This window comes from Protopterus annectens, chromosome 16.part0 (genome assembly GCF_019279795.1).
Source record: "Protopterus annectens isolate FY-2018-M chromosome 16.part0, PAN1.0, whole genome shotgun sequence".
Lineage (NCBI taxonomy): Eukaryota > Metazoa > Chordata > Ceratodontiformes > Protopteridae > Protopterus > Protopterus annectens.
In genome coordinates this window covers 171,709,751-171,737,047 of record NC_056750.1, presented here as the reverse complement: position 1 = coordinate 171,737,047, position 27,297 = coordinate 171,709,751, and the positions used below count along the sequence as shown (strand labels likewise).

Sequence of the window (27,297 nt, the reverse complement as noted above, 5' to 3'; positions counted from 1 at the left end):
AAAGAAAAAGTCAATAGACTGCCTTTATCAGCGCAGCAGGCTAGCAGTTTGCCTCAGCCATGGATAGGTGATTCTACTGTGGTCATATCTGTTTCTTCAGAACACTCATCTTTTCCTCGATGCCTGTAGTGTTGTCCATACAGCCACTATGGCCCAGGGGTTAGCCGCATCCTCTGTGGCTGCCAGGGTGCCCTCAGTGGGTAAGGTAGAGCCACTCTTGTCGATCTTGGGAGAAGGGGCAGTGAAGGTTCTCCTGCTTAGCCTGAATGTTTTGACGATTTTTGATACAAAAAATGCATTATGATTTAATACAGTTACAGATTCCTAAAACATTACCTGTTGTCCTGTTTTGCCTGCCTTGGAAAATCTTTTTCATACTGCAGCCAGGTTACTTGATGCTCAGCCTTCGGCTTCCTGTAGGTGTGTGCGGTTATATACGTTATCAATGACATACAAGTACCTGTTTTCTAATCATGAGGTAGACCCAGCAGTCATACTTTTCTCTAAATCTGCTGCTGCCAAACAAGGTTCTACCTCTAATTCCATTCCCTAGTATAAAGAGGGGAAAGCAATAGTTAAGTTGTGGGAGAAAATGTATTCTACAAGTACTTTAACTTTCAGGATTTTAAATAGCTAAGCCCATATGTTAAAGTTTTTGTTTGTGTCCTTTGAGAATGTACAGAAGTCATTGGCTAACCTTCCATCTTCAGAGGTTAAAATCATTAGACGTTTCTGTGACTTCTGTTTCTTAGTGACTAAGTATATTCCAAAGTGTGCTCGTGACAACATTGATTCTGCTCCCAGAAAGGCTGTTTCTGGATCACTTTTGAGTAAACTAGTTTGGTTTCATTCTCAAAACCTCCCTGGTGAAGTAAAATCAGTGATCATAAATTATCCATTAGGTAAAGACTCTCTGGTTCTTCTGCAGTTGAGGTGCTTAAGTCTGATAACAGGGAAAAACCTGACCCGAGGAGTGATAAAACTTTTTAAACAAAATAACAGCTTTCTTCATCTTACTCAGCGCCCTTTCACATCACACATTTTAAGCAGCAATCAAGGATGAAAAATCAATAGAAAAGAGGCTCTAAAAAGAAGGGAAAAGCCTCAAAAAACCAAGGACAGTCTTCCCACTCAGCATGACTATTCACCATTTCAGGTCACCTCACCATCCCACCCTGGCAACCACTCTGTGTCCCTCAGACTTCCCTTTTCACATTAGATAGTCTCAGACATTCAGGTACTAAGTGTACTCCAAAGGGGATTCTCTTGGCAATGGGAATCTGTCCCTCCTTTCCAGGGGATTCCTTCTTGCCCAATGAACCAGATGGTTCTCTTTCCTCCCATTCTGCAAAATGTACTGTACTGGGGAGTAATCAAACCAATACCTGTCATTCTCCAAGACAAAGGTTATTATTCAAAGATTTTTCTAGTTCCTAAACCAAAGGGATTCCGGAGGCTGGTACTGGAACTTCCCTGTCTAAACTTCCATGTGAGAATTCCCAAGTTCAAGATGTTGTCCCTTCAAAATTTCGTACTTTTAATCCCAAGTGTAGGTTTCATGGTAAAGCTAAATGTAAAGGATGCTTATTACCACATTACTATTGCCAAGCACTTCAGCAGTTTCTTAGGATTTATTGTGTCTGACTTAGATTACCAGTTCTGTTTTACTCTTCAGGCATACACCAGGAGTATTCACAAAATGTCTAGCTTCAGTCATTAGCTACGGCATACTCCAGGGTATACACATTGTTCTATGTCTTTGCAGACTCTTTTTTTCTCCTGTCAAGAATCTCCAACAACTATCCAGGAACTTTTGCTCAATCTGGGATTTCAAATTAATTTGCAGAAATGTGCTCTCATCCCATCTCAGAGAATAGATTTCTTGGGATATTTGCTGGACTCAATCTTGGGACGAACTTTTCCTCCTCCCAATCAAAGTGGAAACATTCCAGCAGTTCTTCTTGAGTTTTCCAAACCTAAGCAGAACATCTGTAAAGGAGTTTCTCAGGATTCTCTGTTATGTCTTTGATCATTATCAGGCTGCCCTTTGCCATACTACGCATGAAGAAATTACCATGGTACCTGACATCGGTCTTGGACACAGCGTTTACACTCTACTCTTCAGATTCTGGGTTTTGTAAAGAAGAAGATGGGATGGTGGGTAGACCAGATAGTGGGCAACACAAGCCTTACATTTTCCTTTCTGCCCCCTTCCAATCAGTCATCGCAGATGCTTCAGACCTGGAATAGAGTACAATTTCAAAAGGGATAAAAGTGTAAAATCAGTGGTATCCTCTAAACAGATAAAAGCACGTAAATGTCAGGGAAATGTGGCTGTTATTAAAGGCCTTGAATCATCTCTGGTCAGCAGGACATTTGCTAGTGCACACAGTACCACAGTGATGAGGTACATAAACAGAGTACTTGATCCCATCCTCTTTACAGACCGGCTGTGATGGCCTGGGAGATGCTTCAACTTAGACTGAGTCTTCAGGATTCATACATTCAGACAGAGTAAAACCTCATTGCAGACAAGCTCAACAGGACTAGGATAGACCCCCACACCTGAAAACCTCATTCTGGAGTCTTCCATGATCTGATCTGCTTCTGGGAAAACCACAAATAGATCTGTTTGCCTTCTTTTAGAGTAGACAACTAGAGAAATTCTGCTCCAGGACTCCTTGATGGCAGACCTGGAAGACAGATGATTTTTCATTCCCATGGATGGGAATGTTCTTGTATGCCTTTATATCTTTTCCATTGATTTCCAGGATTATTCTAAGGATCCAGGACACTCCAAAAATTTTGATGGTGGCTCCCTTCTGACCAAGACAAAGTGATTCTCCCTTCTTTTCAGTCTGGCCAAGGGCAGTAACCACAAATTTTCCCACAGACCAGAATTTGCTCCCACAAGACAGGGAGAGTTTGATACAACCTTGTCTGCAAACCCTTCCACAAACAGCTTGGATGGTAGAATTTTGATACCCTTTAGATCCATTTGTTTTCCTGAGGACATGCAGTAAGGTTCGAAAGGAGGCAAGAAAACTTGACACTAGGGAATCATGGATGGGTAAGTGAAAAAGAATTTCTAGTTTGTGCCAGTCTGAGCCAGAATCCTAGTTAGGTGCATTTACCTCTGAAATACTGTACAATAGTTTGCCATATTCTTCCTTCAGTGTAGATTTTTCAGCTTGTTTGCCCTTAGATCCTCTCTCTAACAATATTCAAGTAAAATAGTTTTTGATAGGAGTCTTACATATTGTCCACCTAGGAAACTTGTTGCTCATTCTTAGGATCTCACTTTGGTACTTGAGAAGCTTACTCTATATCCAGGTGAACCAACTCACGAGATTGATTTGAGGTTCTTAATGTGGGAGACAGTATTACTTATTGCCCTGACATCTGCTAAGCGAGTATCTGAGTTACAGACACTTATAGTGAGTCAATCCTACTTCATTTTTCACATAGAAAGGGTTTATTTGAGAACAAATCCTACAGGAATACTTGAGGTTGTCAAGTCATCTCAGAGTTTACTTTAAGACAGACTATTAGTCTCCCATTTTCTTTCAAAAACAAACAAACAAACAAAAAAAAAAAAACAGGGATGAAAGAAGTTTTCGCTGTGTAGATGTATGCATGCAGCTCAGATACTACATAAACTAAACTCAACCTTTCAGGAAAGCTGACCAGCTGTTTGTCTCATATGCAATAAAAGCAACAAGAAAGAACAGTCTGTATAAAAACTGACTATTTCTAGATGATTGTCTCATGGTATTAATTTTTGTTGTACTTACCTTAATAAGCTGCTTCCAAGGAAGGGTTACATCTTATTCATTCAACAAGAACATTGGCTTCTAACATGGCTTTCTGGAAAAGGGTGGACACTGGAAATTTTCTAGAGGTAGAAACTTGATCCTCTATATATGCCTTTGAAAAGCATTACAAACTAGATTCTTTTTCCAGTTCTCAAACTAGCTTTGCTAGGACCATGGTCCAGGGGCTTCTGGAGTCTTGGGTACTGGTCTGCTCCCTCATTTTGTTTTTAAAGTGTGTTAAGCTACCCGTATTGCTTAGGCTGCTACAATTGTGATGAATGTATGAACATAATACAGTTATGTAAGTAAACTTACCATAACAGTAGATATTTAAGTGGAACACGGTTGCAGTAGCCATCTCTCCTCCAGTCTCCTTTCACCTGCTGTTTTTCCTTTTTTTTTCCAGTGTTTGGTTGTTTTCCACCTTCTATATGTAGTTATGGATGTGAATTTGTCTTATTCACCTGATTCAACAATTGGTTTATTGGATCCTACCAGATCTAACCTTGGTGCTTTTTTAAGGTTGGATCCGGGGCTCTGACTTCTCCTCTAGCCGTAATTCCCACTGGTAGCCCCTATTACCACAGATATCATCTGCTGCTTGATTGGTCAAGATGGGTGATTCGAAGGCTCTGCTCTGGTGCTTAGAGAAGTTATTTTTATTATATTTCTCTAAGGCTTCTTTACTTAGCACTTCTATCTACTGATTCCTGCTTTGGATTCATTTTTTACTGTGTTCCAAATCTCTTCCTCATCCTTTTTTAAGGAACTTCTTTACTTTCTAGCCTTCCCTACCAAAAAATAAGTAAATATCTAGATTATTGTATAGGACTACTGATGGTTTTCTAACAGTGTCCTAGGTTCAATAATGTTTTGTTGTTCTGGTTTTTGTTTTTGCTGTTATTGTTGTAGGTATGTGTTGTTTGTGCCTTTGGAAAAATCATGTCTGACAAGGCCACTAGATTTAAAAAGTGCTCAGCTTGTGTGCACAAGATCCCCACTCCCTTTGTGTTTATTGTCTGGGGATGTCACATTTAGAGGCCTATTGTAAAGTTTGCGCCTCTCTCTGGGCCAGGGCTTTACAGGGTTGTCTTGATAAAACAGTTTTTAAGGTCATTCTTGCTGCCTAAGGAGGAGAATCAGCTCCTTCAACTTCTGAAACATGTTTCCCATCTTTAAAAAAGTCTAATAAACCAAAGATTTCCAAGGAAAAGGAGATGGAAAGGAATGAAAAAAAGTAAAGACAAAGAACAGGAAAAGAGGGTTGAAAACGTTCTCCATTCTAATCTGACCAGTCCAGCCTGACCAATCTCCTGCTTTGGAAGCTCGTCTGATTCATTTGCCATCTCCATCCCTTCATTTCTCCCAGAGCCAGCTAGCCTGAGGCTCCATTCAACTTTTTTACAGGAGAAACGTAAGCGGTCTTCTCAACTAGCATCGGTAGCTTCGTCTTTCAGGTCCTTCCGATCTTTTAGGAATCTGTCGGAAACCAACATCAACAAGGTGATAGGGAAGTTTCTTTAGATACAGACCCAACTGGGATCTTCCCAGCACCTACCTCTTTGGTGGTTCCAAGCATGATCCCTACTGCACTGTCACTGATCTGTCTTGTCCTGGTCTAACTTTAGGATCAGACACCCACACAGATGATAGTTCATCGAATGCCACCTGGACTCAACTTCTCAAATAGCCAGACTACTACAATCCAGAAACCTATCTTTACATCAGATGACTTTAGAGGTCTGTCATCACCCTAATCCCTCTGAACTAAGTGGCTGCTTTAATCATGCTAGTACCTCAAGCAAGATTTTACGTGACAGTCCTGCAATGAATACTTTCAGTTCAGTGGTCTTGGAGTTCTCACCCCTTCATGCATAAGTACATCTCACACCAATATGCAGAAAATGTGTCAATTGGTAGTTGACTTCACCCTTAGTGTCATGGAGTTGACCATTCACCCCTCCAACCCTGGTAGCCACCACAACCTTCTGGGGGGGGGCATTTCAAAGGGACGGTGATTCAAGGTTCTTGTTCAACTGAGGACAGTTTTCACATCATTGTTTGGAGATGACAGCAGACTTCCTGACATTGCAGGCATTTCAGGACTCCCTCTCCGTGGGTGTGATTTCCATCCAGACAGACAACATGGCAGTAGTTTGGTATGTCAAAGAAGTGGGAAGAACCTGCTCCTATCCATTGTGCCAGGAATCCATGAGATTGTGGTAGTAGGCAATGTCTTCCCCATCCCGGGGATTTCCATTGCTCTGACAGACAATCTGAGCAGGTATCAGTTAGTAGCGATGTTGATTATCAGTCAGTGGGGCCAGCCTTGCTGCGATCTTTTTGCTTCTTACCTAAAAAATTTGCAGCAGTTACTTTGCACTCATTCCTCCCCAGGGACAGTCAACAAGGGATGCTGTCATCCACAATTGGCCCCCAGGTGTCCTTTATGGATTTCTCCCTGATAACAATATTTTTTTTCAGAAAAACCAGGAGGTGCAAGACCAAAGTTCTCATTGTCCCCTTTTGGCCCCAGTAGGTTTGATTCCCCTTTCTCTGGTGTCATCTGAAACATCCTTCATGGGTATTGGACCCCACTGCAAATCTCCTGTATCACCCATCCTGCCAGTCTCACCGAGACGTAAAGACCATGAAATTGACAGCATGGTTTCTCCGATTTTAATGGTGGCCAGAGATGCCAGGTTTCTGCTGCAGTCTTTCAGGTTTTACCATCCTCACAAAAATCAAATACCAGGAATGTTTACCTTAGCAAATACCATATGTGTCTGTTCCAGAGGGCTGGACTCTTCAGAAATGTTTCTCTCTGTTTTAGATTTCTTGGCAGAATTGTTTTAGAAGTCTGGTGGACCCCTACCATAAACAAGCTATATAATAGGAGGAGGACACTCGTACAGAAAAGAGTAAAATCCCAAGAAGGGAAGACATCCCTGATCAGTATCAGCAAGAAACTACGATCTCTCATAAAATCATCCAAGGCTAGCCTCGAAAGAAAAATTGCCAAGGACTCCAAAGATAACCACAAGGCATTCTTTAGCTATGTTAAAATTATAAGTGGCAATGCTCAGATCTGCTCGGAGTTAGTACAGAATGGCACAAAATACACTGACCCGACCGATATTGCCAACATCCTGGCAGACAGGTTCAGTGCTAACTTCACCCCCCCCCTCTCGCCCCCAAAAGGGCCTTAACTATACCAGAAAAATGTAGAGCCCCTGAAATCACAGACTTTCAGGTTAAAACAGCCCTCTCCAAAGCCAAAAACATAGCATCAATGGGACTGGACGGTGTCCCAGGCTGCATCCTACACGAGCTCAAAGAGGAACTGACCCCTCACCTAAACACACTGTTCAAACTCCACATACCCATAGAGTGGCACACAGCAAAGGTTATTCCACTCCACAAAGGTGGAGCCACAACAGACCCCGGGAACTATCGCCCAATAAGCCTGACTAGCTTGGTCTGCAAGACTATGGAGCGCATCATCATGGAACTCATTAACAGAGACTTTGGGAATCTCCAAACACTGGACCCTATCCAGTTCGGCTTTAAGGGCAGATCATGCATCCTAAACCTAGTGGACTTCTTTGAGACAGTTACCAAGGCTATAGATGAGGGAAAGGTGATACACACAGCCTACCTAGACCTTGCAAAGGCCTTCAACACCATTCCCCATTCTGATGTTCTAGACAAGCTCACCAGCCTGAACATAAACCCCTATGTCACAAGATGGGTTACCAACTGGCTCATGGACAGAACCCACATGGTGAGAGTTGCAGGAGCTAGGTCCGACTCTAAACCTGTTACAAGTGGCATTCCCCTGGGCTCAGTCCTAGGACCCCTCCTGTTCGGCATATACTTCTCAGAGGTACAGGCAAGCACAGGAGGACTATGGCTGACCAAGTTCGCAGGCGACTGCAGACTAGGGGCTATAATTGAGTCTCCGGCTGACACAGACCTCCTCCAAAAGGGTCTCACTGAGACGTATACCTCATGTCAAAATTATGGCCTCAAGCTAAATGCCAAAAAGTGCATAGTCATCCCCTTTGGAAAAAAACAAAGTACCCACACCACCACATAGGTGGTAGTCCCCTAAATACAGAAGACGTAATAAGGGATCTGGGGACCCAAGTAAATAGTAATATCTCCTTTGATAATCACATTGCCAAAGTGGTTCGAAAATCCTTCTATGTGGCCCACCTAATCACAAAAAGGTTCGCATCCAGATCAAAAGAGGTCATTGTGCCCCTCTACTCATCACTCATCAGACCCATCATAGAGTACAACGCCTCATTTGGGATGTACCTTACAAGACACCTGCAACAGCTGGAAAGACCATAGAAGTACCTCACCAAGAGGATCACTGGCCTTCAACAGATGCCCTATGCAGCTTGACGGAAGAAACTCCAGCTGTACTCGGTTGCATACCGCCTACTCAGAGGTGATCTCTGCCTGACATACAAGGCCATGTCCAACCCAGAATTGATGGACATACTCCACCTAAAGAAAACCATATCCCCTCAAGCCACATGCTCTAGGGATCTAAACCTCACCACTGCAATAAGTAGGACATGCTGGAGGGATAGATTCCTGTTCCAGAGACTTCCCATGCTTTGGAACAAGATTCCAGTCTACATTAGGCATTGTTCCTCACTGACACTCTTCAAGAGAAACCTTGACAAGTGAATGGGAAACAGAAAATTTACCCCGGGGATCACTTCAGTGGCTCTGCTGGACAAGAGGCACAGGGAGCTAATCTAAGGGGGCGGCGAAAGCCAACACATTCTGGCTAGGCTTATAAATGCCTTCAGGATAGCCTAGTACCTACCTATGAACCTATGAATGCAATCATTATCACCCATTTCCATTTGGGACAGAATCAAACTTCTGTTGCCTGTTTAAACATTTTCAAAGCCTTTTTGAAGGGAACCTTTCTCTTAAGATGACCTGTCAGAGATCCGTTTCCCCCTAGGGACATTACTCTCATGTTACAGACTCTGACTAAACTCCTTTCATCTTCAGTGGAATTTAAAAAATTCCTAGCATGGAAAACAATTTTTTTGGTAGCAATCTTGTCTGCTAGAAAGATTTCTGAATTACAAGCACTTCCTTGTAAACCCCCACACGTTGTTTTCCATAAAGATAAGAATAGCTTTTTGAACTAATCCTTATTTCCTTTCAAAAGTGGCCTCTGAAGCAAAGCTTAATCAGTCAATTTACCAGTGCTCTTTGCAAAATTTTCAAACAAAGGGGAATATACACTGTATTTACTGGACATTTATTGCCAACTTGGATTTTATTTACACCATGTGAGGGATTTCAGAAAGTCTGGCCAGCCTTTTTTCTCCTTCTAAAAAGCTAAATTGGGAAAAGAGTCTCTAAGGTAACATTGTCTAGGTGGCTTTCTGACTGCATTGCTTTTGTTTATAACAAAATGGGACTAACTTTACCTGGTAGACCAAAGGCTCACTCAAATAAAACTGATGGCTATCTCCACTACTTTTCTGGCTAGAGTTCCCATTGATGAAATTTATGCCACAGCTACTTGGTCTACAATCATACCTTTATGTTGCATTACAGGTTGGATGTACAGACCAAGTCTCGTACATCCTTTGGCTCTGTCATTCTCAGGAATATCTTTCCTTGAGACCACCTGGGATTTTGGGTAGCATGTGAATCTGTCCCATTTGTTGAATCGGACGAAAAATGTAACCTTAGATATGAAGGTTATGTACTTAACATAATGCTAGATCCATGTTGTCTTGTTTAATGCCTTTCAACATATTTCCCTCCATTCCTCCATCCTAAATTGGCATGCTTGGCCTCTGGGCTGATCAACTGAACCTGACCAGGGACTTTGTCTTTGGGCAGCCTTTCACTGTTACACATCTCCATGATTTAGCTGGATCGGTTAGTTAGGTCTCTATTGTTTTTTGTTCTTTGGGTGATGTTATGTTTGCAAGAAGGCAAACTTGATCCAATTTAATCAGGGTACCAGAGGGAATTATTGGTAGGGCAGGAGTCAGGGCCTGATCCAAGTTTTTGAAGAACAGTGCCGAGGTCAGATCCGGTAGGATCCGATATCCCAATTGTTGAACCAGACAAAATAAGACAACGTGGATCTAGTGTTATGGTAAGTACACAAGTTTAATTTCTCTTTGTTTCCTAACACATATTTTCAGGGTTCTTACTTCCTTCCTAGGCAAAAAAAAAAATTCTCAGAAACATTTAGCATTCCCCCTGCCTTTTATGTGGAGCACCAAATATGTTCATGGCAGGGGTAGGACCTGGAAGGTACCCAAAGCTATGTGAAGCTGACCAGTGTAGGAGAAATAAGCCCATATAGCTTAGGCTACTGCAACAGTGATCCATTAAAGCATATACTGTTATGGTGAGTTTACTAGCTGTACATTCCAATTTACCTTCAGATCTTGGTGATAGCTTTCCGCTGAATTCCTTCCAGCTGCTTTATATCCTTTTCTTTATTTTTCCTCCAAAAATTCACACAGTATTCAAGGTGTGATCTGCAGACAAGAGTTTCATAGTTGCATACTGTGCAAGATTCCTGCTTTCTCCACATCAGGTAACGTATGTCTGGTGTAAAAATGAAATATAGGTATTTATCACAACAGTAGTCCTGGATGAGTAGTTTCATCCCTGGTTGTTGTTGTTTGTCTTTTCGGCTTTTCACGGTTAGGGGTCACCACAGCGGAACTCCGGACTGCTAATGATTGGCAGTAGATTTTTTTATGGTGCCTAGTTGCCAGCCCCACGCCCAACCTTCAGTGAAGGCACGCTCATTCATGCATGTCTTTCGGAGGCCACTCGACCGTGGGGAGGACATGCAGACTCCACACAGAAAGCACTCCAGCCGTGAATCAAACAGGAGAACCTCTTGCTGTGAGGCAACAACGCTACTGCTGTACTACAGTAGTTTCATCCCTGGTAATGGTAGGAATTTTGCAGGTGAGACACAGCTTGGCATTTAAAATGTTCTGTTTTACTCATAATAACTTGCATAAGTAAAGACTACATTATAAAAATAGAACTTTAGCCCAAGTCAGCAAGAGGAGGTGGAAGATGGTCAGTGTTTACCAAGGATGGCCCTCTCATCCAAATCTATTTTTATGGTAAGTACATAACTTTAGTGTCTGGTATGAGGAAGTCCATCCTCTAAAAATCAGTGCACTAGGCTTTACATTCTGTTGGTCTCCTTCATGGATCATACCCTTTATCACTGTGGAAGATGTTGACCTGTAGAGCACATTCAGCTTGTAGAGTTTCAAAGGTATTCATTGTAGGCTACAAAGCTGCTATACAGATGTCCCCAAGGTGCATTACATAAATAAAGCATGAGAAGTAGCTACTGCCATAGTAGAATGTGCTCTAGGAGGTTTACTATCATGTACTGGGCACAGAGGAGTTCCAGTCCACCTGAGCGAGTCCTGCATTCCTGCATTGTGAATGTTGTAATGCCAAAAACCAGTGTTACCATCTGTCCAACCTTGCCCCCCTTCTGGATCCATGATAACACTAGTTCCTGGGTGCAGAGCAGTACGGAGTTTTGAGGTTCAGTATTGGATACAGCAGAATTCAGCATTCCAACTTTCTTGGAATGGCTTCAAACATTGGAGTACTCAACCACCTGTGTTTTGAGTACTTAAGCAATAACCCACAGCTGGGTGTGGGTTAATCCAGCATTGTCCACACCCAGCCATGGGTTATTGGTATTATAGAATGATATTATTTAAGAAAAAAATACTTGTGTTTCTTAAATAATGTCTTTGTATAATACCTCTCTGGTGCCCTTCCGCGTTTTTCTGGTGTCCTGGGGCTTTTTCCGATGTATTGTGCATGCGTATGAGACTTGTGTTCCTATGGTTACTTAGTACATTAATGCTGTGCAAAATTTAGGAACGGAGAAAGGAAGCTCTCCGTTGTTTTTTTTTTTAATTGAAAAAAAAAAAGAAACCAGGAGACTTTTTACGTTCAGGAGAGACAGGACAGACAAAATAAAAGGATAATCAGGTAAGTTTCTTTAGTTTTGCAGAACGTACCTGATTATCCTCTTATTTTTGTCTGTGCCAACTCCCTTGTTCGAGGTCTTCCATTTTCTTTTTTGGTAAAAAAAAAAAACGAAAGAAAAGTAAACATTTTACAAGATATACTAAGGGGAAAAAGTCTGGCGACTTTTTTTCCGTTGGTATATTCTCGGATTTACAACGGGCATGCTAGTTGGGCTGGCCAATCAGTGTGCTCACGTTTGAGTACTAATGGCCAGTAATTGTATAATTGATTGTAAACTATCCTAGGATTATAGGGCAAGGCTTTATTATATTTTTGTTACAGGATTTAGTTCCATCTTGAAGCTATTTTTTTTTATATTAAACTTGAACAGAATTTTTTTTTTTTTTTTGTTAGTGGAAGAAGAAATAAGAGGGATTCTTTCCCAGTGGATTTTGTTCTTTCTAGATGCTGTTAGTTGTCTGTGGCCACCCATGCAGTACAACCAATATATACCCCTGAAATAATTTTAAAAAATGCTGGAAAATGAGTAGTCTGGTTAATCTTTATTGGGCATGTAAGATGTGTCTGTAAACAAAGAAACCCTATTCTTGTGTAAGAACAGAGAAATAGTTGAGCAGATAGGGATTAATATTTTTAAATTATTTCTGCTCTACAGGGAAGAATCATCCATGAACAGCACTTTGTCTGCTGTAGAACTGGTTCAAATGAAGGCAGAGTCAATGGTTATAACATGAAGTAAATGTCCACAGAGGACTAGGATCTTTAATTGGGAATGTTTTATGAGGAAGGTGTCCATCAAAGAGGTTTTGCATACTTGTAAGGATGCTAGAGATATATAGTTAGGTTCATGGATTGTTAATAGGCAGAAAACTAGTTAAGCCTTTTGAACCCCAGCCACTATAGTCCCACCTGCTGTTTACTCTCTCTGCCTATATGGGATAACTAAGCTAAGCTCAGGGTAAGTTTGCAGCTTTCTAGCTATTCTTTTAACATAGACTTGAAGCTAATTAAGGATGTGCTATTGTCTTTCGCGAATCTTGGAAACCACAATAAGATGAACTTTGATGCATGAATAGCTGAAGTCTCCATCAAAATTCTGAGACATGTAATTCAGAACTGTTATCTGGCTCTACAGCACAAAGGGATAAAACACTGTAACCATAACAACCTGAGTTTAAGTAGTGGCCTGTGCTCTGGAGGAGCCATTTGAAGGATGGGAGTAAGCATTCAACTTTGGTTTCCATATACTGAAGTGAGGGAGGAAGTGGTGGCTCTGGTCAGCTGAATGTCAGCAAGATTGCCAGTGGCTTGTAGGCACAGAAAGCAGGCAGGACAGGAATGTGGGCTTGGCATTACCAGTGAAGGTATCCATCAACATGTGGTTAGAAGCATGCACATGCATGAGAAAGGCACTGTAGGACCTCACTGTGACAGACGTTCCCATGTTGACTATCAAAGGCAAGGATTACAACCTAATAAAAGTGCTGTTATTGCCTGCATCAGAAAATTCAAGTGAGGGCACAAAGCACCTCTTTTTGCTGCCTGAATGATTGTTCTCTCTGGTTTGTTGTCATCCCAATGTTGAGGATTCCCCAGTGGCAAGGCACATGTGGGCTGCAGATAGTAGGAGAGGGGTTAAAGGCTGGCAGGCATGGAGGAAAAAATACCTTGAGAAAAAAAATCCAAAACTGCAAACAGGGACAGTAAAGAGATCTAGTCTCTTGGAGGAAGCCTAAGTGGAAAACTTTGGCAATTGCTGTTCTAAGGCTTTCTAGTATTGTGTCTGTGTGGAAGTGAGAATTTTGACTGTCCTGGAATAAGCTTGATCTCCAGCTGTTAGCAGAACTGGAGTGCCCATGTGGTTAGACAGAGGGAAAAGAGATCTACTGAGGCTTGCTGGAGAGATGGGACAGTAAGGTCCTGAAGAACCAAAGGTGGATAGGCTTCTGCAGTAGATGAAGTCTGAGCCATGGAACCAAACTTATTGAGGTTAAAGTTGGGCTATGATAATGAGTTTGGACTTGAAATGTTTAGTTTTGTCACTGAATCTTGGAATCTGAAGAATGGATGGAAAAGGTGTAGGAGTTCTGTGGGGCATTTTTGGATGAGAGCATCTGTAAGACGTCCTCCGAGAAGAGGGATCAGAGAAAAAAAGCTGTTGCATTTGGCATTGGTCAATGAAGCAGACTGTAGCACGGCTTCCCTCAGTAACAGAATAAATTTCTATGCTGCAGTTTTACTGAGAGACCACTTGCTCTGCTAGTAAATTAGCTTCCTTAGGAGTGTGATTTTGCTGTCAGCGGATAGATCCCATAGCCCATTTCCAGATCCTCATCAGTTCTTATCAATGGGGGTAAGAGTGAGGTCCTGTTTGTTAATTGATATATCATTGCCATGTTGTCCATGTGTGTTGCACATTGGGATAGGGAGTCCTGAAATGCTTGAAGGGTGGAAGGGCTGCCATCACCTCCAGAATATTTATGCAGCGGCTGTGAAAAGGTTTATCAAACTCTTAAATTTTTCAAGACATCTGGAGATGATTCTTTTGAACATCCAAGCTGTACAAATATCACTGCAGTCCATGCATACTGGTTACAGAAAGTACATACCCATTGCCTGAAAGACAAAGCATCTTTGCAGATCTGTCGCAAAAGCAAGTGTTAAACATGCTGCACTAAAATTCTCCCATAAAAGAGATACTACAGTAGAAGTCCCAAACAAAAAAGTAACCGAAGACTTAATATTCTACCCCTCTCTTTAAAGAAAAAAAAATGTAGGTCAGTATTTTGCACAGAGATTCAAGAATCCTTATGTCATATTCCTTCATCAAGTGCTTTAGCCCCAGGAACAGAGCCCCCCTTAGTTATGTCAGTCTGCCAGATTTTTTTTCCTTGACAACAAAAACTGTTTTCTGTGGGTTTGAATCTTTGTTCCACTGATTTCCAGGTTAATCCTTTTTTGTGCATCAGTGTTTTTAGAATTTATTGTCTCAATCTTAGAATAATTCTGTTTAACACAACTTCTCTGAAGAGTGTTATATTTTCAGAACAGAGCTTATATAAAAGAGTGCATTGTCAAAGCTAGCTAACAAGGCATTTGTTTTTATTGAAAGGGTACAGCATACCATTTGTCTGATTCATTTTGGCTGCCAGCAAAAGGGTGAGAATTTTCCTTGATGTCCTGACTGAGATCACTGTTGCAATATTTCGAACAAATGAGTTGTCACCACTGACATCCATACAGGGTGCCAAAGCTTACCATTCTCTGGGTCATATGTCTGATGTGTGACCTTAGCTGTTAAGTAAGAGTGGTATATAGGCAGATGTATGGGCATGGGTCCTCAGACTATCTCGCCTCCAGCCCAAACACAGGTCATATATCCATTGGACTGATGTGTCATTTGGTCATTGGTACTATAACGTCTTATAAAACAGATGAATGTCCCAATTGGAGAATCTTCTTTACTTACCGTAACTGTTTTGCTATATCTGTATTAGATGTCAGCTAGGAGGGGTAAGCTTGAGTGCAGTAGGCAAATCCTGTGCAAAGATCTTTATACACTGTGTCTCTACTGCTTAGGAGCAGAACAAAACTACTTGGCCTGTTTCATTTGCCAATCTTTTATGCCAAAGACTTTGCGATCCCATCTCTCTTCGCTCAAAACTTTCTTGGATATCTAATGTCTTAAGTGTTTGACCCACTCCGAGATGGGGGGGTCCCACTTCCCCCAGATATAGCTGCATACCATAAGAAAAAACTCAAAAGGCCTAGGCCTGTTACTCAGTTTACCCACTCTGATTCCAGAACCCAGCGGTATATCCAACTCCACCTCTTGTACTATCTACCATGACCTTGCTGAAGGCCAGTATCGTGTTGGAGGAACTTACTACTCAGGAAACTAATCCTACAGAGAAGGGAGAACCACAGATCATCATTTCAGAGGGTCCATAAGGCATCCCACAGTTTGTAGTCAGGGAAGAGATCCCTGGTAAGTTATTCATGTTATGTCAGGGGTCTGAACTTACCTGGTTGATTCAGGTGGATGTCATGCCATAGTAGAAACAACAAAAAACTAAGCACATCTCTTTTCCTCCCCATCAAGGGAGAAGGAATGAATTAACTTTTCTCAAGGCCATAACAACCCTGAAACCATCTTTGTTTTCTGTGCACCTTCTTCCTGCTACACCTCAGACCCTATCTGTGGATTCATTTTCCACTAAAAATGAAGAGGCCTCTGATTCTGTCCATTCTCTGGCCTACTCTCTCAAATACTCTCCCATGGCCAACTTTCTTCTGATGATGAAGACTCCATCTGCCCTCACTCTGCTGCAAAAGAAGCTTCATTTGGGGAGACTATTATAAACATAAGAAACATTTTGAGTGTGAGTCTGTAGACAAATTACAGAAGTCCAGAAAAGGTATTACAACCTCTTGGAAAAGGGCAGTCCTGCCCTTTTCCCTTTCCCTCCAGTTCTGGAGACCTTGGTTGCTTTCCAGTCTACTTCTGCTAAACCTGATTTGCAGCCTCCTGCCCCCAAAAGGCCAGACATATTTTACAAAGTTCCAGATGAACTTGTGTTCTTGTGTAAGAATCGTGTTGTAGACCCTTCTGCAGTTAACTATCTTTGGATCAACCTTTTAAACGTCTTCCCAGTGCCAATGTCCTCCCTTCAGACAAAGACAGCTGCATCAAGGATGGGTGGGGAAAAAGATTTATACCTCCTATACTGTGGCTTTCAGGGATATTGATCATAAAACCCAGATGACCAGGTAACTGTTATCCCTACTCAGTTCCTTAAACAAGGTAGAGGTGGATCCACAGGGATCAAATTCCAAACAACAGATGTTATCCTTGTTTAGTCAGGTTACACAAATAGCCAGACACAGTATAAAATGTTGTTTTGATGTGGTGGAGGCATTTGCCAGAGCAGCTGATACTGGCTCTGTCATTTGCAGGTATCCATGGTTGTGTAATCAACCCATGCAGCAACACTTCAAGGCCAAACTTTTTGATTCTCCTTTAGACAAGAACCTTTTGTTTGATCTAGAAGCAGCCGACTTATTTAAGGCTCTGCAAGAGCAAGGCAAGACAATGTAAGACTGCAGACAGATTCTACTAACCTCTGTACATAGATACCAGAGGAATATCCCAGCCAATTCCACTTCATTTGTTACAAGGGACTCTAGATATATTCAAAAGCCTAAGAAGGCACCAGAAAGAGATTTTCAAAGAAACCACAGAGGGATCCTACATATAGGAGGCCCCACTTCTGGGAAAAATCGCTGTGACTGTCTACAAATCCCCACACCCCTTGGTCCTGTCCTTCCCCAAAAGACTGTATCACTCAGTCTCAAACTGGGAAAAGATCACCACAGACCACTGAGTGCTTTCCGTCATAAAAAAACGGTTATGCCTTGTCTTTGAAATAACTACCCATGCGGATGGACAATACAGTTACGACTACTGTATCCTACACTATTGCACTTGCACGAGTGCATGGATCTTGCTATCCCAAACAGAACCAAGATTCTGTCCTCCAAAAAAAGGAAGCCAATCTGGTGGTCCCCTGCCATAAACAAACTGTACAACAGAAGGAAGAAACTGTTGCAAAAGAGAGTAAAATCCCATGAGTGGAGGAGCTCCCTGGTCAGCCTCAGTAAGAAGCTGCGATCCCTGATAAAATCCTCCAAAGCTAGTTACGAAAACAAAATCGCCACCGATTCTAAAGACAAACACAAAGCATTCTATAGCTATGTCAAGAATCTCAATGGCAACACTCAGATCTGCTCTGAGTTGCAGCACAATGGCACTAAATATACAGACCCAACTGATCTTGCCAACATTCTGGCAGATAGATTCAGTGCTAACTTTACCCCCCTCTCACCCCCTAAAGAGCCCATCTCTATACTGGAAGAATGCAAATTTCCTGTAATCACAGCTGCACAGGTAAAAACCACACTCTCCAAAGCCAAGAACACAGCATCCATGGGACCAGACAACATCCCAGGCTGCGTTCTACATGAACTACAGAACGAACTGGCACCCCACCTAAGTACCATGTTCAATCATAGCCTCACCTCAGGCTTTCTGCCTGCTGAATGGTGCACAGTGACGGTTATCCCACTCCACAAGGGGGGAGCCACCACGGACCCCGGTAACTACCGCCCCATTAGCCTGATGAGCCTGGTCTGCAAAGCCATGGAACGTATCATAATGGAACTTATAAACAAAGACATCGGTAATCTCCAAACTCTGGACCCCACCCAGTTCGGGTTTGTAAAAGGCAGATCATGTCTCCTAAACCTGATAGACTTCTTTGAAGCAGTCACCAAACCCGTAGACGAGGGTAAGGTGGTTCACACAGCCTATCTAGATCTTGCCAAGGCTTTTGACACCATCCCCCACTCTGGAATTATAGATAAACTCACTAAACTAGGTATAAATCCCTATGTCACAAGAAGGGTTGCCAACTGGCTCACTGACAGAACCCACACTGTGAAAGTAGCAGACTCCAAATCCGACTTCAGACCAATGACAAGTGGAGTACCACAGGGTTCTGTCCTGGGTCCTCTCCTGTTTGGTATCTACTTCTCTGAAGTACAGGCTAACACAGAAGGTCTTTGGCTAACGAAGTTCACAGATGACTGCAAACTAGGAGCCATAATCGAAACCCCTAACAATGTGGACATCCTACAAAAGAGCCTCACTGAGACAGATGCCTGGTGTCAAAGCCATGGCCACAAGCTCAATGCCAAAAAGTGCATTGTCATCCCCTTTGGTAAAATCTCTGTACCCATGAACTACAACATAGGCGGTAGTATACTTAACACCTAAAGTGTGATAAAGGACCTTGGGAAACAGGTGGACAGTATTCTCTCCTGTGATAATCACATCACCACAGTAGTCAAGAAATCCTTCTATGTGACACACCACATCACAAAAGGTTTCTCATCCAGAAGAGGTAATCTACTCATCACTCATTAGACCCATTATACAGTACAATGCCCCTTTTGGTATGTACCTCACAAGACATCTACAACAACTGGAAAGGCTGCAGAAATACCTCACAAAGAGGATTACTGGCCTCAATCAGATGCCCTACGTAGACTGTCTCAAAAAACTCCAGCTTTACTCCATCACATATCGCCTACTCAGAGGTGATCTCTGCCTAACATACAAAGCTATGTCAAACCCAGAGCTGTTGGACATGCTCCACTTAAAGAAATCCCAATCCCTCCGAGCTACACGCTCTAGGGACCTAAACCGTGTCACCACAATAAACAGAACATGCCGGAGGGATAGATTCCTGTCCCAGAGACTTCCCATACTCTGGAATAAACTACTTATCTATATCAAACAAAGCTCCTCATTAGCACTCTTCAAGAAAAAATCTTGATGACTGGATGGGAAATAGGAAATTCACCCCGGGGATCACTTCTGTGGCTCTGCTCGACAGTGGCACAGGAAAATAATTTTCTTGGGTGGCAAAAGCTAGGGTACCTTTTTGGCTGGGCTTGTATAGGCCACAGGGCCAATAGCCTAGTACCTATCTATGAACTCACTCCATGGAATGGTATTCCCCCCTCCCCACAACTAAGCCCAAACACATCACAGACAGCAGACAACACACCAGTCTCTCACAAGCACAGCCCATAAGACATAACAATAAACTCATACAGCCCATAAAGCACAACATTAAACCAAACATACTAGTCATTGGCAACTCAAATGTGAGATGCACTGATGTCCCCCTCACTAGGCTTGACAAGGAGAAGATCATGGTCAGTTGTCTGTCAGGTGCTAGAATCCACCACATCACGCACACACTTAAATCTCTCCACAACAGGTACAAGTATAACTCTGTCATTATTCATGTTGGTGTGAATGACTTGAGACATACCTCCCTGGACTATATGAAGAGAGACATGATTGAGCTGTCAGAGTGCGTGTCCCAGGCAGGTATGAACTTAGCCCTAAGCAGCATCCTACCTTCACCAAGAATGATACCACAATACCAACGAAAAATAATTGACTTCAACAGTTGGCTTAGTTTTTGGTGTCATTCCAAGGGGATCCAGTATCTGTCTGCCTGGGATGACATGGTTGACAGGCCCCGATGCTTTGCCAGAGATGGCCTCCGCTTGTCAACCCTGGGATTCAGGATTCTGGCTAAGGCTCTTGCCTTCCCCCATTGTGCCTTGTTTAGGCAATGTCCCACAGACAAATCTTCCAACATAAAAGATCTGTCAAAAAGCAAACTGAAGGTCATGCTGCTTAATGCTAGGAGCCTTAACCTGAAAATGCATGCACTGGAGGTTCTCCTAGCACTGAAAGATGCTGACATCCGTGCAGTCACGGAATCTTGGTTCAAGGCTGCAAAGAGCACCCCTGCTTACCAGGCTATACCTCAGTCCACATATTCTGACCTCAAAATGAGGTCGGGAAGACTAAGGGTGGTGGAGTTTCTATTTTCATTAAAGACAAGCGCGCCTCCAGACTGGTTTGCCAGCATGATGCACTAGAACTTCTCCAGGTGCAATTGACAATTGGTAAGACACCCATCCAAATTATAGGCAGCTATAGAGCCTCCCTCCATGACTCAGGACACTCACTCCTCCTATGTGGACCTACTTGAGTCCATCAAGGTACCCCCCCCCCGACACCCTGATCCTTGGTAACTTCAACTACCCCACCATAAACTGGGTGAACTACTCCTGCTCTAATGCACTCACCCAACAATTCCTTGACTTCATCAGTTGTAATAAACTAGACCAGCTTGTCTCATCCCCCACAAGGGGAGATAGCATTCTAGATTTGGTTCTCACCAACATGGGTGACCACTGCACCATCACCAAAGTAAGTTCTTCCCTGGTGAGACCAGACCATCAGTCTGTCTCATTTGAAATGTCTATCCCATCCACGTCCCCCCCCCAGCCGTAACTAGGCTTAAAAAACTTCTCAAAAAAACTACTACAACCTTCTAAGGGTGGGTATCAGTAGCTTCACACCACCGCCCCCACCTCAGAGGATGCAGACAAATATGCTGAACAGCAACTGAATACAACAGAAGGAATAAACTGTTGTCCAAGAGCAAAAAGGCACAAATTCCCAATTGGAAAAACTCCCTCCTTAGCCTCAACAAGCAAATTAGATCACTAGTGAAAACCTCCAAAGCCAATTATGAATCAAAACTAGCCTCCGAAACAAAGGCTAACCACAAAGCCTTTTTCAGTTGCATCAGAAACCTCCATGGCAAAGCCCAGGTTTGTTCCGAATTAGTTCTTAATGGTACCACTTAACACTGATCCTGTTGACTTAGCCAGCCTGCTAGCAGATAGGTTCAGTGCAAACTTCACCCCCTGTCCCCTCCAAAGGCCCATTCAGCATCCCCAATACCTGTCCCGCACCTCACATCTCCATAAATTGTGTTAAACGCCCTATCCAAGGCAGAGAACACAGCTTCCATGGGACCTCATAGTGTCCCAGGCTGCATTCTGTAACATCAACAGCAAGAACTAGCCTCGCCATTGAGCACCCTATTCAACCATAGCCTAAGTACAGGCTTCATTCCAGCAGAGTGGAGAACTGCCATTGTCATCCCTTTGCACAAAGGTGGTGCCACTACTGACCCTGGAAACTATCGCCCCATTAGCTTGACAAGTTTGATCTGTAAGGCCATGGAGCATATTATTATGGACCGCATAAACAAGGACATAGGCAATCTCCAATCACTTGACCCCACCCAGTTCGGATTTGTCAAGGGCAGATCTTTACTGTTGAACCTGGTTGACTTTTCTGAGACTGTCACCAAGGCAGTGGGTGAGGGAAAATCAGTACATACAGCTTACCTTGACTTGAACATCATCGAAATCTAACACAACTTGGTGTAAATCCCTATTTCATCAGGTGGGTGGCCAGCTGGCTCACTGATAGGACCCACAATGTCAAAATAGGTGACAGCAAACCTGTCACTAGTGGTGTCCCCCAGGAATCTGTCCTGGGACCCCTGTTGTTTAGCATCTACTTCTCAGAGGTCCAGACAAAGACAAAAGGCCTGTGGCTGACCATGTTTGCGGACGACTGTAAGTTGGGTGCTGTCATTGACTCCCCAAATGATGTTAACATACTTCAAGAGGGTCTCACAGCAACAAATGACTGGTGCCAAAGTCATGGCCCTAAATTAAATGCAAAAAAGGTATTATCTTACCATTCGGCAAAAACACGACCCATACTGATTACCACATTAACAACAACCCCCTAAGCACACAACCTGTGGTGAGAGATCTGGGTACATAAGTTGACAACAATCTCACATTTGACCATTATGTAGCGACATTGATCAGAAAAGCCTTTTACTTGCTTCATTTCATAAGTAAAGGGATTGCATCCAGAAAAAAGGTTATTTCCTCTCTGTACCCCTCCTTCATTAGGCCAATAATTTAGTACAACGCCCCATTTGGTATGTACCTCTCCAAACACCTGCACCAACTGGAAAGGATACAGAAATACCTCGCAAAGAGAATCCATGGCCTTCAACACCTGCCCTCTGTGGACAGGCTGAAGTCAGTATCACTCTACTGTGTATCGTACAGGTTGCTCAGAGGTGATTTGTGTCTTGCCTACAGGCAATCTCAGACCCAGCTCTACTAGAGATGCTCCATATCCGTAAGTCTAATTCCTTATGTAGTATCTGATCAAAAGGCTTCAATCTAATATGTGACATTAACAAAACCTGCTGGAGAGACAGGTTAGTCTTCCAGAGGCTGCCCCGTCTCTGGAATAGACTTCCCATACACGTCAAACAAAGTACGTCTTTGACCCTCTTCAAGCACAAACTTGATGAGTGATGGGTAGCCACAAATTTGTCCCAGGGGTTTCACCTGTGTCCCTTATTGACAGGGGTGACAGGTGCTGATTGGGGTTTCTTTTTTGGGGATAAACTCTTGGCCAGGCTTGTAAGGGCCATAGAGCCATTAACCTAGCAATCTATGATTCTATGCTCTTCTACTGTCCGTACTTCACGAATTACAGGCACAAGGCAGTATAGAACCAGTGCTCAAAGAATTTGTAGGAAGGGGGTTTTACTGCCGAAATAAGAGTGACAGTGGAAAACCACACTGACTCTTTCTTTACCAAACACCTTCTTAAAAGTGCCAACCTCCAAAATGCCCGCCCTGCACACACTGCCACCTTTCATACTTCCACAGGCATACCTAGTCTCTTTGGATCTGAAGGATGCTTCTGTTCATATACTAATTTGCCTCTCCTGCAGGAGCTGCCTCAGGTTCTTTAATGTCTCATTTCACTTTCAGTTTACTGCTTTGCCTTTTTGGCTTTTCACAGTTCCCAAGAGTTTTCATGAAGTGTCTATCACCATTCATAGCCTTCTGCTGAACAAAGGGAATTCAGATTTTCTCCTCCTTAGATGATCTGGTAATCCAGCCTACCTTGCAACATCTCCAGTCCCCCCTCAATCTCCTCCTGCAGTGCAGTTGGGGTTCACTGTCAACTGCAAAAAGTCCCCCCCAGCCTACTCAGGACCTACTGTTTTTTTGGCTGTAGATTGGGTACCAGAAAAATACAGGCCTTCTTACATCAGGAAAAAAGCGCAGAACCTTACAACTTACTTTCATAGCCTTTCCTTCCTCGACAGATGCCCAACTAGGGAAATCCTAAGAACTCTAGGATTCATGGCAGCAACTGTCCCAATTCTTCCTCTAGCCAGGGTACAAATAAGGACCATTGTGTTACCTGAATTCAGTATGATCCCAACACACACACCCTCTAGACACAGTGATTCCTCTCGTATCTTGTCTCAAAAAGTTGCTCTCCTGGTGGGTAGACCAGGTGAATCTCAACCCAGGGCTCCCCTTCATTCCACCAGCCCCTGTTCAGGAGATGTACATAGATGCCTTGGATGAGGCCTGGGGGGCCTGGACAGGCAGTCAGAGTCCAGAATAGTTGGTGGACCAAACTCAAAAAGGAACACATCAACTTGAAGTAGATGAGGGCCCTCATCCAGTCTCTTCATGTTTTCTCACATGTCTGGAAACCAGTCCCTCTTCAAGTATTCACAAACCACATGACAGTCTTGTGGTACATAAATAAGCAAGAAGATCATACCAATATTGCCTGTTAGCACAGAGGACTTGGAACCTTGCCACACAGAACAGCATGTCCATACTTACCATATATGTCCCATCCCAGGACAGTGTGCTGCCTGACTCATTTATCAGGGCCTTGGAGGACCCTGAACAAACAGGTCTTCCTGGACATCCTTCACCAGTAGGGGACACCCCAGATAGATTTGTTTTCCTCAGAGAGCAACAAACAACTCCCCCTCTTTTGCACCAAGAACCCTTGCTCGTTAGCCTTGAGGACAGATGCCTTATTTTTTTCAGTGAACAGGGAAGTTTCTTTATGCCTTCCCCCCACTGCCTCTTTTACCAAGGGTTCTATTAAAGATCCATGGAGGCCTATATGGTGGAGTGTGTTAGTAAAGAGGTAGCTATGTGTTATGTGGGGGGCGTATGTTAGTTGGGGATTAATTTACTTACTGTCAACCTCTGCCCATCAGTGACATGGGTGCCAGACTGGAGTGAATTTGCAATTCCCCATCCAATGGTCATGGTTTTGTTTGAATAGGGCTAGGGATGAACTCTGTTTCACTTAGATGTGGAGCTTATTCTACAGAAGTGGGATCCTTTGAGATGCACATCTGTCTCTCCAACATGTTCTGTTTATGTTGCATGCAAAGTTCAGGTCTTTAGATCTAATGTTTCTGGTGCTGTTTGTCTTGTGGATGTGCAAAAGTTCCATCAGAGCTGGATCTGAGGATTCCTCATATACCAAGTATAGACTGGCTCTCAATAACCTGTAAGAGACTGAGTACAGAGATATGGCCTTAAGACAATCTGTGTAGGACAGGGTGTTAATACCCTGGATTATCTTAGTGAGGAGCCTTTGAGAGCATTCCAGCTGTTGCAAGTGACTGGTTAGGTATATGCAATAGAGGTCTTTGTTCTCAGATAAGGGCTGAGTAGAGTTGTACTATAACTTCCAAGGACCTGGATGCCATAACATTACTCATGAGTTGGGCGACATAGAATGATTTTCTTATTATCTTGGCTACGTGGTGGTCAAAGGCCAGATTACTGTCTACAAATGTTCCCAGATCCCTAACTATTTGATCAGCTCTTAGGGGTGCTTTATCGATGGAGTAATTATCTTGGGTGGATGATTTCCCAGTGGGAACTATAGTGCATTTCTTCACACTAAGTTTTAATCCATGGCTTTGGCACCAATCATGTGTTTGTATTAAACCTTCTTATAGAATGTTGCTGTCATAGAGGAATCTATGGTGGCTCCAAATTTACAGTTAGCTGCAAACTTGGTGAGCCAGAGGCCTCTGACATTAACTTTGACCTCTGAGAAGTAGGTGGCAAATAGGAGCAAGTCCAACACGGAGTCCTAGGGGTACTTTGTTGGTGACCAGTCTCCTGGAGGAGGTGGTCTCACTCATCCTGACTTCTTGGGTCCTATCTAGGAGGAGCCAGCAATCCAGCGAGTTATGTAGGGATTTATGCCTAGTTCTGAGAGTTTAACAATACCCATATGGTGTCTTGTATCGAATGCCTGGCCAGGCCAGAGTGGGTGATATACACTCTTTTATCTCATCCATAGCCTTGGTGACCCTCTCAAAGAAGTCTACTGTGTTGAGTAAGCAAGACCTTTCCTTAACAAAGCCAAAATGGCATATGTCCAGTGCCTGTCGGTTGCCAGTGTATTTGAGTGAGCTCATGGATGCAGGTCTGTCTTAATCCTCCATATAAGCACACCATGTTGGCCATCTCTGCCAGTCTACCCTTTGTTCCACCTGTTATATCCAGACATGAAGTTAAACAGTTCCTTTAAAGTTCTGCATCTTAGACCACCAATGAAGCCATTAATCGGACCTTAGCTCACTTTACCTCCTTTTGAACCAGCAGCCTCAGAAAATCTCCAGTTCTGCACCCAGAAGACTATTCTGCTTCTGGCTATCATTTCTGGTAGGACTGTCTGAAAGCTAAAGGCACTCACGGCAATTCCTCCTTTCCATACTTTTAACAAGTACAGGGTGATCCTGAAGGCTAACACTTCCCTCATGCCTAAAGTAGTGAATAAGCTGTCTCTCAACCAGGCCATCAATCCACCTACTTTCTTTCGCAACCCACAGAGCATGGGAGAAAAACTCCTACACTTTAGATGTTCACAGACAGATAAGGTTCTACTTGGTCAAGACAAAATCTATTTGTAAGTCATATCAACTGACTTTCATTCAAGGACCCAAAACTGGGCCAGCTAGTGTCAAAACAAACCACTGTAAGTTGGACCTCTAAGTCCATCTCCTTTTTGTTATTCTCCACATGGAAAACCCTTGCCCTCATGTCCCCGAGTTCACTCTACCAGGGCAGCGGCATCCTCAGGGGCTTTCTATAAAGGGGTTGATGCCAGAGGTGTACTGGAAACTGCCATCTGATTATATCTGTACATGCCTTCATTAAACACTACATGAGTGATGCATTTTTCAAGCTCCAAGACTGCTTTCACTAGGTCAGTCCTCTCTGACTTCTTGGACAATTCCTCTATCAATTAGTTAGTCCCCCTTACATTCACTTCAGCTCTGGAAATTGCCCATTTATTTGGAATATTGCAGCAGTGATCTTAGTCAGGACACAGTACAGTCATGTATGTACTTACCATAACAGTAGCTGTCCTACTGATCATTTTTGATGTATTCCTTCCAGCCCCCCCCTCCCCTCTGATTTTGATTAACATCTCTCTTCCTCCCTTCACCTGCCGCCTTTCTTCTTTGACACTCTTTCTCTCCTTTTCTACCCTGTTGGTAAGACCCTAGGACCAAGGGGGCTTTTTAACACTCCTTGCTTGGTCCCTTTTAGTTGACCAGTCACTGTCTTAGGGCTGTTCAGGCCACTGACTTGTAAAAAGTCTGAGGATCCACACTCGTACATCTGCCTATATATTGGCCAGACGTCAGAGGTGATAATCCATTTGTATGGAATACAACAGTGATCAGTAGGACATCTATTGTTATAAGTTCTTACACAGCTGTGCTTTTTCCCAACAAAACAATAAAATGTTACCGAGTGCCACCATCAGGTAGGTTCCCATGTGAAGCATCCCTGAGGATGGATAGTTTTAGGGGTTCATTCCTTGAAAGGTGGAATTATAGAGATGATTTTATGGAATGGATTTCTGAAAACTGTTTGTTTGCTTCATGAGTAGTCTGTATAGTGGCAAATTCTGTTCTGGATGCCAAATAGGAAGCATCCAAGATTATATCTGGTGTACTTTGCATGACAACCCAGATAATTAAAATTAATTTTTGACCTAAATAATCCACCCTCCCCCCATTTTAGAAAAGGGGAGCATCCT

At 43.1% G+C, this 27,297-nt stretch overlaps 1 protein-coding gene across 4 annotated transcripts in view; it reads left to right on the top strand.

Moving 5' to 3' along the window:
• ABHD4 (abhydrolase domain containing 4, N-acyl phospholipase B) overlaps positions 1–27,297 on the top strand; it is a 187,256-nt gene that overhangs the window by 130,359 nt on the left and 29,600 nt on the right. The window lies entirely within an intron of this gene.